Source organism: Chelonoidis abingdonii, chromosome 1 (assembly GCF_003597395.2).
Source record: "Chelonoidis abingdonii isolate Lonesome George chromosome 1, CheloAbing_2.0, whole genome shotgun sequence".
In the NCBI taxonomy this organism is placed as follows: Eukaryota; Metazoa; Chordata; order Testudines; family Testudinidae; genus Chelonoidis; species Chelonoidis abingdonii.
Window position 1 is genome coordinate 227,232,406 of NC_133769.1, and position 17,261 is coordinate 227,249,666.

The 17,261-nt window shown below is 44.4% G+C and overlaps 1 protein-coding gene across 4 annotated transcripts in view; it reads right to left on the reverse strand.

Moving 5' to 3' along the window:
- CNKSR2 (connector enhancer of kinase suppressor of Ras 2) overlaps window positions 1-17,261 on the reverse strand; it is a 401,265-nt gene that overhangs the window by 131,184 nt on the left and 252,820 nt on the right. The gene's annotated exons all lie outside the window — the stretch shown is intronic.

The following is a 17,261-nucleotide window of genomic DNA, read 5'->3' on the forward strand; positions in this document are numbered from 1 at the left end:
CTCCTGCCATCCATCTCCATCCTCTGACAAACAGAGGCTAGGGACACCATTCCTTACTCATCCTGGCTAACAGCCATTTATGGACTTAACCACCATGAATTTATCCAGTTCTCTTTTAAACGCTGTTATAGTCCTAGTCTTCACAACCTCCTTAGGTAAGGAGTTCCACAAGTTGACTGTACGTTGCATGAAGAAGAACTTCCTTTTATTTGTTTTAAACCTGCTGCCTATTAATTTAATTTGATGGCCCCTCGTTCTTGCATTATTGGAATAAGTAAATAACTTTTCCTTATCCACTTTCTCTACATCACTCATGATTTTATACACCTCTATCATATCCCCCCTTAGTCTCTTCTTTTCCAAGCTGAAAAGTCCTAGTCTCTTTAATCTTTCCTCATATGTGACCCTCTCCAAACCCCTAATCATTTTAGTTGCCCTTTTCTGAACCTTTTCTAGTGCCAGTATATCTTCTGGACAAGAGGTTGAAACACAAATTCATTCAGTCCATTATTGTTAAGGTCTACCTGGAAGTTAAGTATTTTAGGAAATAATCCCAGTGACAGAGAAAAAATCCCTCTCAGTAACATCAGACTTAAAACTCAAGGTTTAGAAATAGCTTCTTCCAAGCACATAAAGGCTTCCAAGTCATTTCCACTTAGCATCTGTTAATTACTCTGTAATGCAATTTGAGATACAGAGAGAATTGTTTTATGCTCTATGTGAAATGAGCTTTTGGTCTCAGACTAACTGAAATCAGACCTGTGTCCATATCACAAAAAACATTGCCACAAATGGCAACTTTGCATCTGTCTTAGTAGCTACATCAATGACTGAATGGGCATGGAAACAAGGACTTCAAACCTCAAATGTAGCCTCTCTGGATGAAGCATTTCACCAGCCCAAAACACAGCATATTAATTCTGGCAAATTCACTCACATTTTAGAAGACAACAACAGAAAAGAGACATCAAATTACATCTCTACCTCGATATAACACGAATTCTGATATAACGCAGTAAAGCAGTGCTCCGGGGGGGCGGAGTTGCGTGCTCCGGTGGATCAAAGCAAGATCGATATAATGCGGTTTCACCGATAACGCAGTAAGATTTTTTTGCTCCCAAGGACACCATTATATCGAGGTAGAGGTGTATTATACTTAAAGTTTTAAATTGAGAGCCACGGAGGTATTTTTAAAAATGTGGTAAATTGTCGTTCCTTTTAAGAAAGTTCCAGAAGTACAGAAATTGGTCAATGGAAAGGAGTTTTGCACAACCTCATTACTAGCTATATAAGGAGATCTGAAATATTCAACAAGTTAAATAATGTACTGATACAAGATAGCAATACAATCTCATGGCATATACTGCAATATCTGGCAGTCCAAACCCAAAATATTTTAAACCCTTGACAAACAGAATGAATTCTTACTTTTTGCTTACCAATCCTTTAGTCACAAGGCATAACAGTATGAATATAGCTTTAGTCTCAAAACACAGCAAAATTCAAATAAAATAACCTGGAAAGTTTTATTAATTGACATTACTAGAAAAATTTCTGTAAAATAAATATATAGGAAGACAAGATATACAGTTTGTCAGGGCTGAATCCCCACTCTGTCACTTTGAATACAGAAGGTGGGGGCCCTCAAGGATTTGAAAAATTAATACTTGCCACTCCAGGCTTGTATTAAACTTCCAAGGTTACAGCTTTTCTCTGACCTTGGCTTAGTAAACACTGCCACCACACAGATACAAAAAAACCCCCTTGGCCTAGGAAGGAGCACTTGTGAATTCCTCCCTGTGCGGTACCCTCAAGCCCTTTGACCCCCCTCTGGGGAAGAGCTGAGAAAGAAAACAAAGGAAATTAGCTGTTGCTACCAGCTAATCAAACAGCATATGTACAAACCTCTTAGGACACCAAAAATCCAATGCTGTTCTTAAAAAAGGTAAAATTTATTAAAAACAAAAAGGAAGAAAATACATCTGGAACTTAGGCTTTTGCTAGATTTTAAAAAAGCAATTCCAAAAATTAAGCACCCAAAATAGCTTTCTTGGGGGTTAGCTTAAAGGTTACAAGCAAACTATAGCATCTGGGGTTAGCACAGAGGAGTCCACAAGCCTTAAAAATAAACACAAATAAACCTAATTGCATCTTCCTAAACCAGGGGTCGACAACCCTCAGAAGTGCTGTGCTGAGACTTGATTTATTCACTCTAATTTAAGGTTTCGCGTGCCAGTAATACATTTTAATGTTTTTAGAAGGTCTCTTTCTATAAGTCTATAATATATAACTAAACTATTGTTGTATGTAAAGTAAATAAGGTTTTTAAGTTTAGAAGCTTCATTTAAATTAAATTAAAAATGCAGAGCCCCACTAGACTGTTGCCAGGACCAGGGCACTGTGAGTGCTGCTGAAAATCACTCGTGTGCCGCCTTTGGCACTTGTGCCATAGTTGCCTACCTTGTCCTAAACATCCCTAATTTACTTACATATTGAGTGTTTAAAATAGTTCTAAGATATGATCTGATGTTTTCATATCTGGTTCAAACTACACAGAATTCCTTCTGCACCGTCTCTTCAGCCCAGAAGAACCACAGGAAACAGGGGAAAGTTTCTTTCCCAATTTTAAAAGTTCTAGCCTTCCCATTGGCTCTTTTGTCATATCCCCACTTTTTTTTTTCTTTACCTGGGGACTTTTTAACCCTTTACAGGTAAGCATGTAGAGAATAGCTACCAAAAGGATTTTACAGCTTACCCATTCAAGATTAATGTATAGGATTATTTAAATCAAGTTATGTGTTTTCTACACTCAAGGGTCATTTTATAATCCTCAGATAATAAGACAGTATAGAGGAATATCTTTAAAAAAAGTTCGGTATTGTCATGGGCACTAATGAGGAAGTATCTCTATTCAGAATTATTTAAATAGGTACCTACTTAACTTTAAGCATGTGCTTAATCCCACAGAAGTTCTCTTCACTGAAAAACTGCTTAAGTGCTTTTCCTGAATAGGATAGTGTTGAACTGATGCCTATATTAGCCTCCTTATTATTAATATAATTAGAATTTCAGTTACTTCTCTGGAAATATGAGCATTCTGTTGTATCAAACTAGGTAAGGTACTAACAAACTTAACAGGACTTTATTTTTAAAGTGGAAACCTCTTCTACCAAGCTGCTGCTGCACCTCTGTAACTCTCACTCAGCCTCCTCAACCCTCCCCCCTCCTTCCTGTTTCCTGTCCTTTCAGACTCCCAACAGCCAGTGCTCCAGTTCTAATAATACAACAACATCTAGACACCACATTTCTCTCCTCTCTAGAAACTCTCCCAATAAAATAAACATTGTTGTTCTAACCACAGGAACAAATAGGAAACAAGACACTATACTATTGGAAGAAATATACACTGAAAACACTGTAAGATACTACATAATAGTCTTGAGTCCAGACAGGTGTCGTCTGGGTCTGACAGGCGTCTCTCAAGCCCTGGTTCCAATGCAATGTCTTGTTGTATTGATATCACGGTGAAGTCATCCAATTCAGACTGGGTGTTGCTAATCCTTCCTCTGGTGCATGGCAGGTGCAAGATAAGAGCATCCTACTGCCATCAGAAAGTCAATAGTGTAGGTCCCTCTTCTCTATGATTTTAAGAAGAGCTGTGAATTTATGGTCCCTTTGCATAAGATTCCAGGTCGTTTCTAACTAAGAAACCACCTCAAACTTTCATTCCTTACACCTGCTGCTTGCCTATGAAAGCCTTATGCTTTGCTTGTTCTGTTAACTGTTTTTTCTCACATCATCCTCGGATAGGCCTCAGGGTCATGCCTTTAACAACCCAGCAAAAGACGGTTATCACCTTTGTAACTGTTGTTCTTCAAGATGTGTTGCTCATATCCATTCCAGTTAGGTGTGCGCACGCAGCAATGCACGTTCGTCAGAAGATTTTTACCCTAGCAACACTCGGTGGGTCGACTGGCACCCCCTGGTGTGGCGCCGCCATGGCGCCGGATATATACCCCTGCCGCCCATCCGCTCCTCAGTTCCTCTTGCCGGCTACTCGACAGTGGGGAAGGAGGCAGGTGGAATGGATATGAGCAAACATCTCGAAGAACAACAGTTACAAAGGTGAGTAACCATCTTTTCTTCTTTCGAGTGCTTGCTCATATCCTTCCAGTTTAGGTGTTCCAAGCCTTATGTAGGCAGTGGGGTCGGAGTGAAAATGGCGAATGTAAAACTGCTGACACCCAGAGTGCAGCATCTCTTGACTGTTGAAACCAGAGCAAATGTGAAGCAAGGGTATGGACGAGACCATGGCTGCGCATGAATCTCCGCGGTAGGTACACGAGTCAGCAAGGCGGCAGTGAAGCATGAGCCTGGTAGAATGCATGGTGATGTGCTTGGAACGTGAGCCAAATCATAACAAGTGCGGTGCACATCAGCACCCAGATGAGATCTCTGAAGGAAAACAGTAGGCCTTTTCCTCGGTCTGCTACTGCGACGAGAGTCGGGCGTGTTACGAAATGGTTTTGCCCACTCAACATAAATGCGAGTGCTGTACAGAACGTCCAGAGAGTGCAATGTTGTCTCCCACATCGCGTTGAGTTTGGTTAACATGAAAGGCCGAAACCACCTTCGGAGGAAAGCCGGGGTGGTCATAACTGCACCTGTCTTGGGACATAGTGTATGCGCGAACACCGTAAAGCTGAGCTCGGAGACGCCTTCTGGCCTATGTATGGCTATGAGAAGCTGTCTTCCAAGACCGGCATATCAGCGAGCAGGTGCTAACGGCTCGAATGGAGGAGACATAAGTCTGGTTAAACAGTTGGGCTGGCGGCGTACCTAAGGTAGCGCTCCAAGCCCTAGGAACCTCGAAACCACAGGTGTGAGAACATAGAATGCCACCTTAGCCTGGGTGGAATGTAGAGATGGCTGCCAAGTGTACCTCAGATGAACCGCTAGGCACTGCTTTTGTAGGCCAGAGGGTGTCCAAAATAGAGGGGATCGAGACCTTCAGCAGGAGTAAGCTAAGCTTCCACCTGCCAGGTACGTTTGACCATGATAGGCTTCCTGCCCCCGAAGTCATGCAGCAGCCACACGTGAGGTAAAGAGACTGCAGGTCGGGTGGCGAAGTCTGCTGTGTCCTAAGGTATGAGGTCTGGTGTAGTGCAGGGTAATTGGGTTGGCTATTGACAGGCCGAGCACGTGTGTGTCAGTGCTGCCTGGACACGTGAAGTGATATGATGATGCGCGCCTGCTCCCTGTGCAGAATCATTATGATGGCAGACCAATGACCGGGGATGGTGGAAGCATAAATGGATGCTGGCCCTCCACTCATGAACAGCGTCCGAGATCGGTCCCGGGGAGAGACCTTGGCTGGAGCAGAACCTCGGACATTTCCTGTTCTCGTGGTAAGTGAACAGGTCCATATGTGGGGAAAAATCCCCACTTCTGGCAACAGAATGCATCACATCGGGCAGGGCGACCACTCATGAGACAGGAAAGACCTGCTGAGTCGAAGCGCCAAGGCGTTCCAAACGTCTGGGAGAAAAGATGCTACCAGATTTATCGAGTGGGCTATGCAAAAGTGCCAGAGATGGATGGCCTCCTGACAAAGGAGGAGGACCATGTCCCGCCCAGATTGTTCATGTAGCACATGTCCATTGCGTTGGCTGTAAAGATTGAGCCGCCACGGCCTTGCAGCTACTGCTGGAACCCCTGGCACGCCAGGCAGACTGCTCTCATTTTTGGACATTGATGTGGAACGCCAGCTCCTGAGAAGACCAAAGGCCGTAAGCTCGAAGGTTACTGAGGTGAGCACTGGAGCCGAAAGATGACGCGTCCGTCGTCAGGGACAGTGAGGGCTGGGGCGGATGGAGCGGCATCCCTGGCCACATCAGGGAGGGAGTTAGCCACCATTCTCGGGAGCCTAGGGTGCTCGAGGAAATGGTGACTATCGTGACCATTGGGCCCCTGTCCGGGCAGTACGCCAATTTGAATGAAACTTGGAGAGGACAGAGGCAGAGCTTAGCGTGTTTGGTTACAAACTAGCAGGCAGCCATGGGACCCAGGAGACCGAGACAAGTGCGCGCCAAGGTCATTGGGGAAGTTTGCAGACCTCGGATGAATGGTGCCATCGCCTGAAACCGTGGCTGTGGTAAGCAGGATCCGGCTAGCTCGGAGTCCAGGATAGCCCCTAGGAAGTCTAACCTCTGCGTGGGAACCAGAGTGGATGTTTCCATAGTGATCATCAGGCCTAGACATGTGAATAGGTCCCTGACGATGCCCACACACTGAGTGAACTATGTCTTGGAGTCTCCACAGATAAGCCAATCGTCCAGATACGGAAAACGCATATCCAACGTCGGCGGAGGTGGGTGGCGATTACGGCCACACACTTGGTTAATGCCTGTGGGGCTGTAGAAAGGCCAAACAGCAGGACCGTAAACTGGAAGTACCGACAGTTGGCTAGAAAGCGGAGGTATCTCCTGTGCGGAGGGAAGATGGCAATGTGAAAGTATGTGTCCTTCATCGAGGGCGGCATACCAGTCTCCAGGATCCAAGGACAGGATAATGTTCCCGGGATACCATGCAGTACTTCAACCTTATTATAAACTGGTTGAATCCTCGTAGGTCTAGGACAGGTCCGAGACCTCCGTACGAGTTGAGGATTAGGGAATAAGGGGAGTAAACCTTTTGCTCCCTTCGTCCATCGGCGTCCGCACTTCTTGTAAGAGGAATTGTGCCCGAAAAGAGTCCCTGAAGAGGGTCAGGGTGGAACAAATTGGAGGTGGTACCCATACTCCGCCATGTGTAGGAGACAGCGAACTGAAGTTAACTGGGACCACGCCAAGAGGAAGTAAGAGTGGGATCCCGCCTGTAACTGGTACGCCGCCCTCAGGCGCACCTTCGAAAGATTGTCTTTGGTCCTGGTGGTGATTGCGAGGGATGTCGATCTTGGCCCTCTAGGGGTCCTGATGGTCATCTGCGACCACCTCAGCCGCGCCGTCTGCCAAAGTCCTATCTGTGGCTAGGCACAGAGTGTGGCGGTGTGGCCGGGAACATAAAAGCCTGCAGTAGGTCGTCGGCATATGTACGCCGAGACAGAGCGCATTAGGACCCTGTTGTGTTGTCCTGTCCAAGGCCTTGGAGCCTGGGGTTGATTCATCACCGGAAAACAAGAGGCCTTTACCCACCCAAATGGATAAATTGAGAAAGGGCCAGAGGGTTTGAAAACCTTTGAAAGCCATGAGATGCTCCTCGTGGTAACGGAGGGCTGGAGGGAAGCTCTAGCCGCGCTTTTTCCCTTCTCCAAGCCGGCAGTGAACGCTTTGGCGGGAGTCTTTTGATGGGAAGCTCCATAGAATTTATCCACGCCATCCCAGGTGTTAATGATGTATTAGGGGCTAAGCAGCGGCTTATTGATTTGCCACCGCAGGGCTATAAGGCCCGTTGCAGAGTACACCTTGCGCTGGAGTAGGGTCATTCGCCTAGCCCCTTTCAATTTCGGGGCCTGGCGCCCTGCTGGCCATACCATTCCCTTTTTTTTTTGTTAACCAACTGAATGATTTAGTGAGCAGGGAAGGAGAAGAGGACAGGACAAGTAGTTCCATAATCCCTCCATAAGAGTATCGGCATTCGCCTGGATGGTCCGAAATAAATGGGTAGGGCCCCTTCTTAGGCGGGCGGCAACCGCCGATAGATGTCCACTACCGGTCCCCTACCTTCCGGGACCACATCTTGCACATGGAGGTCCGCATTGAGTGCTACCCTCCATAGGTCCTGAGGGCTCTCAGGTTGTTGGTGCGCACACCAGAATTGCGGTCCTGAACAATAAGGGAGCTGTCGGCGTGGGAAAACACTGTTGATGCCGTGGTCCGGAATGGCCATGGAGGTGCTGAACAATCATGAGCAAGAGTCTCTGATCTACCAGAACCTTGCCCCAACTGCGGCACCTGGGACCGGTACCGAAGGCGCACTGGTACCGTGGAACGAGATCCGGATCTGCGACCAGAGCGGTGCCGCAGAGTCGATCCGAAGGATCTTGAGGTCGGAAGCGGCTACGGGAGTCACAGTGCCTGTCAGCGGTGCCTGGGATCCGAAACGGTGCCAAGATTATATGGGTCGGTGAATGGGACACCGACGTATGTGCGAGTGCAACCAGTGTCCCCGAGGAGAACAGAATCGGGACTGCATGTGGCGTCGGGAGCGGGAGGTGCCGACGGGACCTGGAGCGTCTGCGGGACCGTGATCATCGAACGGTGCCTTGCTCTGCTGCACCAACAGAGGGATGGTTTCATCAGGAGGCTGCCAAGAGACTTGTAATTACCCGCACGGCAGTGCCGGGAGTTCAGGTAGCCTTACTCTGTGCATGGCAATGAATCCCTCGCTGTTAGGAATGTTTCAGCGTGGATGGGAACCAGCAAGCTCGATCAATAGTGCGGTACCGGGGAGCTGTCAGGCACCGTGTATTCGACGGCCCTCGGTGGGACTGGGATCAACGGTTCCGACATCGCCAGTGCCTCGTGATTGCGGGCTGAGATACGCTCTCTGTTCTGCGTGTCAGGTGTTTGCATGGGAGCAGTAGGAACAGGTGAGCTCGACCAAACAGCGTGCGCTCGGGCAAGCGGTCAGGTACTGGATTCAACGGCTCGTGTCGACCGGGAATCCGACGGTGCTGACATTGTTCGGTGCCTTCTTGCTGCAAAGGAGTCGGTGCGGTTGCGAATCCCGACTTAGACGAGCTCTCTGGCTGCCGTGTGCACGTTGGCACAGAAGCAGCAGGAGTATGGGAGGCTCCAACCATGGTGTGGTGCCAGGGAGGCTGTCGGGCACATGGCAGGAGGAGTCCGTGGGCTTCCTCAACCTGATGAGGATGAGGTGAGCGGTGCTGAGTCAACTTCGGTGCCTGGCAACAGGCGGTGCCGTGGGGTTCCAGTCCGGGAGGCGCTTCTGTCCGCCGAGTGGCCAGTGCTTCGGCGCAACGAAGGTGGAGATAAAATGAACAGTGCCACCGCATTGTGTGTTGTTCTTAAAGCCCTTGCAAATGAGGGCACTCATAGCTGTGAAATGCGATTCCCGAGGCACCGCAAACAGGAGTCGTGTTGGATCTCTGGTCAGGAACGGCCTGTGGCAGCAAGCATGTTTAAGAAACCGCGTTTGAGCCGGGCATGGGCTCCGGCACCGGTTGCAGGAAGGGGCTACTCTCCGAACCCGCTAAACTATTACTAAACTAATCTATGCTAGTAAAGAAAAGAAAAGATTTGCATAGATTTGTAAGTATAAGTATATATATATATAAATATATAAAAGGATTATAACTATATAACTATATACACAAAAACTACGAGTAGCTAGGGAAGTGGAGGTCAGCTAAGCTGCGCTCCACTGTTCCAACGACCGACACGGGCGGTAAGAAGGAACTGAAGGGTGGCTGGGTCGGCAGGGGTATATATCTGGTGCCATAGCGGCGCCACTCCAGGAGGCGCCCAGCCGACCCACCGAGTGTTGCTAGGGTAAAAATCTTCCGACGAACGTGCACGCGGTGCGCGCACACCTAACTGGAATGGATATGAGCAAGCACTCGAAGAAGAATGTTCAGTTTAGTATTCATCTGTTTCCCAGTCAGTAACTCTGCAAGTGATCTTTGCGTTGTGGTGTGTCGTGTAGCCCAGTACGCTTGCAAGAAATCAGTAGTGAAGAGTATCCACAATCATCCTTCGTTTAGTCATTTGCAAACTCTCTTTCAAACTTCTGTTAAATCATTCGATTTCCCCATTGGCTTGAGGGTAACATAGGATGACCTTCTGTGTAAAATGTTCCTCTCTGCTAGAAAGGTTTCAAACTCCAGGGAAGTAAATTGACTACCATTATCTGAAACCAGTTCTTTGGGGTTATTTTCCCTGCTAAAAACTGAAGAGAGGAACTTAATTACTGTAGCAGAAGAGATTTGTGAGGTAAACGCTACCTCAGGCCATTTACTGAAATAGTCTATTAAAGTAATGGCATAATGACAGTCAATTGGAGCAGTCTCAAAGGGTCCTACAATGTCAATCGCCACTTTTTCCGATGCAGATTCAGGAAGAGAAACAGACAGTAATGGAGGGGTACATGTCACTGCTGTCTTACCATGCATTTGGCAAGTGACACAGGATTTTATGAGTGCTTCAGTTTGAGAGTCCATCCCTGGCCACCAAATACAGAACCCGTAGTCGTTGTTTGGTTCTGACACTTCCTTGATGAGTATCGTGTGCCAGGTGTATGAGTTTTGACTGTAATTCTTCTGGCACAAGTAGCCGGTGTGCACCTCGTAGCACACAGCCATCAAGCAAAGAAAGTTCATCCCAAACTCTAAAATAAGGCAGCAAAACTGGGTCAAGGTTTTTAGGGTTACTTGGCCATCTCTTTGTTAGAAATTTCCATAGTTTTTGTTGAATTGGGCAAGCTGAACAAGCAGCCTGAAATTGTTCTCTTGTAACTGATGTAAGAGTGCTTGTAATAAGCGCTACTACATCCTCATCCTCTGGTGGACCATCTGGTGAAGGCAAAGGCCGGTAAGAAAGGCAATCAGCTGCCACATATTTGTTTCCAGGCTTATATTCCAGTTCATAATTGAAAGAAGTAGTCTTGCAGATCATCTAGCAATATGATATCCTGCTCTTCCCAGTCCTTTCGTGGTGAGCAACGTTATCAGAGGGCTGTGGTCTGTGTGCAACTTGAATGTGCGGCCTCACAGGTAAGTTCGCCATTTTTCAGTAGCCCAGACACAAGGAAGTGCTTCTTTTTTGATTGTAGAATATTTTCTCTCAGTATTACTCAGTGTCTTTGAAGCAAATGCAACAGTCTTCTTGGTGTTGTCCTCATGAAGTTGTGTGAGGACAGCCCCAAGTCCATAATCAGAAGCATCAGTAGTTACAATTGTGGGCAATGCAGGACTGAATAGTGCAAGTACTGGACTCTGTACAATCAAGTCTTTCACCGTTTTGAAACTAGCTTGTGCATCCGTTGTCCACACTAAGGTTGAACTGCTCCATAATAATTCTCATAACGATTCAATGACAGAGGCATAATTGGGAATGAATTTTGCATACCAGAAGGTAAGACCCAAGAAAGAACGTAAGGTTTGCAAACCTGTTGGAGGAGGAGCATTTGAAATTACCAGGATATGATCCGGATCAGGTTTTAGTCCAGCCTGTGAAAATGTATGCCCCAGAAAGGAGAGTTCAGTTTGTCCAAATTTGCATTTGGACCTATTGAGCTTGAGGCCTGCTTTGAGGCAGTTTAGTACAGACTGCAGGTTATTGTCATGCTCCTCAGTAGTATTTCCAAACACGATAATATCATCCAAATAGCACTGAACTATCCATGCTGATTCTTCAGAATCAATTACATAATTTTCAGAAGGCTCTTGGGGCTGATGCGAGATGGTATGGAATATGTTTAAAACGAAATAGTCCCTCATGTGTAATAAATACTGTGAGGTCTCTGCTATTTTCATGCAACATAACCTGGTGGTATGTGCTCTGCAAATCAAGAGTAGAAAACATCTCTACTCCACGGAGTTCTGCAAATACTTCTGCTATGTGAGGAAGAGGATGGCTGTCAATCATAATAGCTTTATTTGGTTCCCTTAAGTCCACACAAAGGTGAATGCCTCCACTCTTCTTCTGCATCACTACTATAGGTGAAATCCATTCCAAGGAGCTAATCTCTTCAATAATGTCCTTTTGAACAAGTTTTCCAAATTCCTGTGAAACAGCTTCCCTGACTGAAAATGGTAAGCGCCGTAATTTCTGTCATACAGGCATTATATTATTCCACATTTTAACTTTTCTCCTCAACCTGGTGTTGGGTCCCAGCCAGGGCTGGCTCTAGCCATTTCACCGCCCCAAGCACGGTGGCACGCCGTGGGGGGGCACTCTGCCGCTCGCTGGTCCCGTGGCTCCAGTGGACCTCCTGCAGGGACCAACGGATCCTCCGCAGGGATGCCTGCGGTAGGTCTACCGGAGCCGCCTGCAGCCCTCCAGGCAACCGGTAGAGCGCCCCCCAGAGCATGCCGCCCCAAGCACGCGCTTGGCGCGCTGGGGCCTGGAGCCGGTCCTGGTCCCAGCTGAAACTGGTCTGTGTACCGCAAGAGTGGTTTGCTGAGGAAGATCAATTCGTCCATTAACTACCCTGAGATTTAAAGCAGTCAATAAATCTCTGCCAAGGATAGGAGTGCCTTGTGGACAATGTAGAACTCTGTAGTTACACAGCAATCACCAAAAGTAACTATTGCTGGCAGGCAGCCATGTACTGGAATATGTTTTTCAAATAGCACACCAACTGAAGTTTGGGTTCACTAAGAGGCACATCTTAAAGTAATGCAAATAGATGGAATCAGGTAGTATAGATACTGCTGAGCTAGTGTCCAACATTAGCTGAAGAGAGTGTGATTTGCCTGAAGGTATGGCAGAAACGTTTACAGTGCACTTTATCTGTTCTGGAATATGTGCAGTAGTGGTTTTGTCCACACTCAGCACAGTAATATCTGGTATTGTAACTGCATGCACTTGTTGATTGAACTGGCTACTGCGACATACTTTAGCAAAATGCCCAATCTTTTTGCAATGACTGCACTGAGCTACTTTTGCTGGACATCCTCTGTATCTTGCAAGGTGTTGTGGGGATCCACAGTGAAAGCATGCATTTACTGTATTTTGAATTTGCTGATTCAGTGGTTTTTTATTAGGTTTCCTCCTGCAATTGTTTGTCTGCAGCGACAGTAAGCTTTTCTGCAAAGGAGTCACAGCCTGGACTGTGCCTCCTGTATCCCTGCTCATTATTTTGGCTTCAGCTGTAGCTGACTCAATCTGAACAGCAATGGTTATTGTTTTTTCTACTGTAAGTTGTGGTTCTCGTAAGCGTTCACTTACATGAAGCATAGTTGTTTTCTCAATGACCTGGTCTCTAATCATCTCTTCTGCCATTTTCCCAAAGTCACAAGTTACAATCAGATTCCTCAGGGAAGCAATATACTACATTATAGTCTCCTCTGGTTTCTGCTCACACTGGCAAAATCTGTAGTGATTAGCTACTACAAAAACACAAAAAAGTTCTTTAATGCAGTGAGTGCAGTCTCATATTTATCATCTGTAAGGGGAAAAGTGTAAAATATACACTGCAATTCTGCTCCAAGGCAGTGGATTGGCAGAGCATGCTTTCTTACTTCAGAAATCTCTGCAGCACTGATGGCAAGCAGATAAGTCTCAAACATATGGATCCAGGCAGTAAAACCAATTGGAGGCTCACCTGGGCTTTGCAGAAAGGGTGCAGGTGGGTTCAGAGGAAGAAGATCCATCCTCATCACCAAAATGTTGTATCAACCAGGCAAGGTACTAACAAACTTCAACAGGACTTTAAAGTGGAAACCTCTTTACCAAGCTGCTGCTGCACCCTCTGTAACTCTCACTCTGCCTCCTCAACTTCTCCCCCCTTCTTCCTGTTTCCTGTCCTTTCAGACTCCCAACAGCCAGTGCTCCCAGTTCTAACAATTACAAGCAACATCTAAACACCACAATTCTCTTCTGTGCTGCACTGTACTGAACTCAAACCATACTATACAAAAAATACTGCATCTACCACAAGACTTTTCGTAAAGCTGTAATAAAAAACAGGTAGGTCTGATCATTACCAAGGACCACATTCATAACAAATGTTTTCTCTGTGTGCTGTTTTCTAAAGCTCCATATTTATTCATATATGAACTATCCATTGGATTGCCTAAATGATCTCCTTCCCACGATGGCAAATTTCATTCATCTTCCTCCTCTGTCAATCTCCTCTTCAACTCACACAGATCCTTTACAACTACTTTCTCTAAAGAACATTCTCAGGGAAACTTCTAATTTGGGATGTAAGCTGAAGCTCTCAGGGGTCAATTAGCAATAACTGTATGGTAGTTACCAGTCAGGAATAGAGAACTAGCCAGAAATCTATCCTTTAAATTGTCAAAAAACCAGTTCCCTCATTTCTGAAAAATATCTATGTCTTTTTGATCTCAACTGAAGGAGCAGGCCCAAAGGCATTTAAAAATGATTTTATCATATTATTGATTATGAGCTTGTGCTGAAAACATTTAATGCTCTGGACTCTCCAACTCCATTTGGCATGCACTAGTAATTCACCACAAAACAAAACAAATTGTTTTGGTTTTACACATTTCTGTGAAACCACTGGGTCATGTTCATATGCCACATACAAACCCTGTGTTGATAAATTACGTGTGAAAAGCTTCGGGGGCATTTTAGTGACTGGAACTTCAATACTCTTAAAAAAATAAGTACATTTTAACTAATAAAAGGGATTGACTAGTATGGTGTACACAAGAGAAACAAATTAAATTACAGTCAACTAACAAAGATGAAAGGCTCTATAGAAGGATTAAATAACCCCACTGTTTCCCAGTGCTAACTATGATCCACATATTTATAGCTCAGCCCTCACAGTGGCAACTTGGAAAAGTATCATGTAGCATAATAATTGACTCCTGGGCAGATCTTTAAGCATCCCAGTGTTTCTATGCACCTGAACTTTGTCCATCTTTACTCTAGATCCGTGGCATTCAAATCCTAATCCAGCTCAGGATGTGACTGCACTCTGCGATTATAATAAATGAAACATCCAATTTTAATAGGTGTAGCTAAGTTGATGTAATGCCCAGAGCATTTCAAAAAGCCATGTGAGCTGTAACAGAAAATGTGCACACAGTTCAAAATTAGAGGGACGATGAGAATTTTGCAGGAAGATTTATATGCTGTGACATTTTGAACTAAGAAGATATATTGCACCAGCCTCACAAAAGTGATACCCAGTAGCAAGACACTGTGGTTCACACCCATTAATTAAGCTGCATAGGAATAAATAGCAGTTTAAGCATCAGACTTAGAAGAGGGCACAGTCTAGCTATGTAGCTCAGTTAAAGGCAACACAACTACTTTTCTGAGCTAATACAATGTTCAATAGAGAAGTGAGGTGAAAAGTTATTACCCCAGTTTCTTTTAATGATGTACAGATTTTGGGCTTTTTTCACAAGAGTATAATCACATAATGATTAGAAAATGAACTACAATTCTCCAGCTAAGACAACACCTTACTAAAACAATGAGTGCTACTTTCCCCATCACCCATAAGAAAATACATATATGCCTATTTTTATCTACAATAATATGGAGTTGTCCCACTCCAACAACAGTCTAATTCTAAGTAAGAACACTGAGGCAAAGAATAGTCTCTATAGTCTGCTCCTTTGGGCCAGTGTAGGCTAGCTACAATACATTCAGTCTTTGAGAGAAAATAATCTTCATGCGGCTCAGACCAGCATACTAGAGAATTTGATAATCAACACCAATTACTGATTTGATACATGGAAAACTCACCTATAGTCTTTCTAGAGGCTATTTTAGATGGAGAATGTATTTGAACTACATTTTATTTTGACACTGATCTCAATAATAACTAGTTTTAGGGCTGGTGGAGAGGAAATAGGTGAGAAGAAGCTTTAATCATTTAAGCCTGAATCCCTAAAATGGTCTGTGAACTATTCTTATGCTTAAAAGTTAAATACATGCATAAGTGTTTGTAGGGTATGGGCCCTTAAAATACAGTGACAATTCTTTTCAGTAGAAAAAAATTAAGCATCAATATGTACATGGAAATATAGTTTCTTTCAGCATTTGCGGGCAAATTGCTGACAAACTCTCAAAAATAAACAGAATTTACAAAGAGCAAAAATCTGATGCACACAAATATATCTCGATAGCATTTCTCTGTATGATCTGCTTAGTTTAGAAAAGTATTCTCTGAAACCACTGCACTCATGGAACAGTTCTTATATATCTGGGATCATATTGGAAATTTTTCTTTTTAAATAAAGTGAGTGAAAGGTGCTACCAAGGAATTCCAAAGTACTGTATTGTCACACGTTTTATTTTACTGAAGAGGAAATTATTATTCTCAAAACACTAAGCCATGCTCATCCATCTCCATGAGAGAATAGAAGGAAATAAAATCAGAGGCAATAATGATAGGGACAGTGGAACATAACAGAGTAAATGCCACTCCCTGCGTTCACAGCATCATTCAAATATATGTACCTTATGTCCAATGTTAGGTGGTTAAACATATTCAATGCAATGGTCAGAACCAATATATACTTTAAAAAAAATGTTAATGCTGCAGCATGTCTGTTACTTCAGTAGACTGGAGACACACAAACATTCATATGGCATTTTTGCTAAATGGTTTAGTTTTATAGGTCCTTATGCTTCATGCTGCCATCATTCCCTTCGGCTGCTATAACTAAATGATGTTGGTTCCCTCAGTTACAATAGCAGCAAGCAGGTGGGAATTATTCCTGCTTTGAAAAAAGAATTCTGAGGGATCCTAGACTACCCCACCCTGCAATTTTTATTTTATATATAGAGAACAATCACTTGCTTCTACTTGTTTTGACTCTTTCCTTTAAAAAAAAATAAAGTGAGGGCTGGGATAAAACTGACAATAACTGTCTTTAAGGATGCTCCAGGGCTCGTCTCCTCCACTCTTCTCTTTTTTAAAAGGCACACTCTGCAAGCGGGTGCATCTTTATGAAAATGCGTTCTTTAATATTCTATATGTGTATTACACAGAGTCCTGAGAATATTTTATACAGCTTGAGTTCAGTTTGTACCTTCTCTCTCAAAGGATTTCAAAAGCTTGGCTGTAATCAAGCACTGAGTATGGTGTAATGAATCTGTGCACTGTGATAAATTAATTCTACTTTATCTTCTCCTCAAAAGGAAGGTGGTGTCAAGATTACCATAGTTATTCCAACATGCATCTTACATTGAACTTAATAATTAAAATAGAACAGCAAATGCATTGGACAGTATTCAATAACGTGCTCAGCTAAAATTACAGCAGTCAAAACGTTTTGTTAAGGGCAGTTTGATTCTCTACACAACAGTTATGCTTAATACATTCTGATTATTTTTTGGAGACAGACAAACCTTAGTTGAATTCCTTTTTTGGCAAGGTAAAGGTATGACAGTGGTAGCACAGTATGTGAGGGAGTGAGTACAAACTGATTTGTCTCTGAAATGGCTTAATTTGCTTCATCACTACATTGTAGTGGTGAGAACCCCACTGGTATAAACCCTGTCTGAATTTGGGCAGTGAGGAAAATTCCACAAATAGATGCCTCAGTTGGACCTAAAACAGAAAGTATATGGTCCTATATGATACCA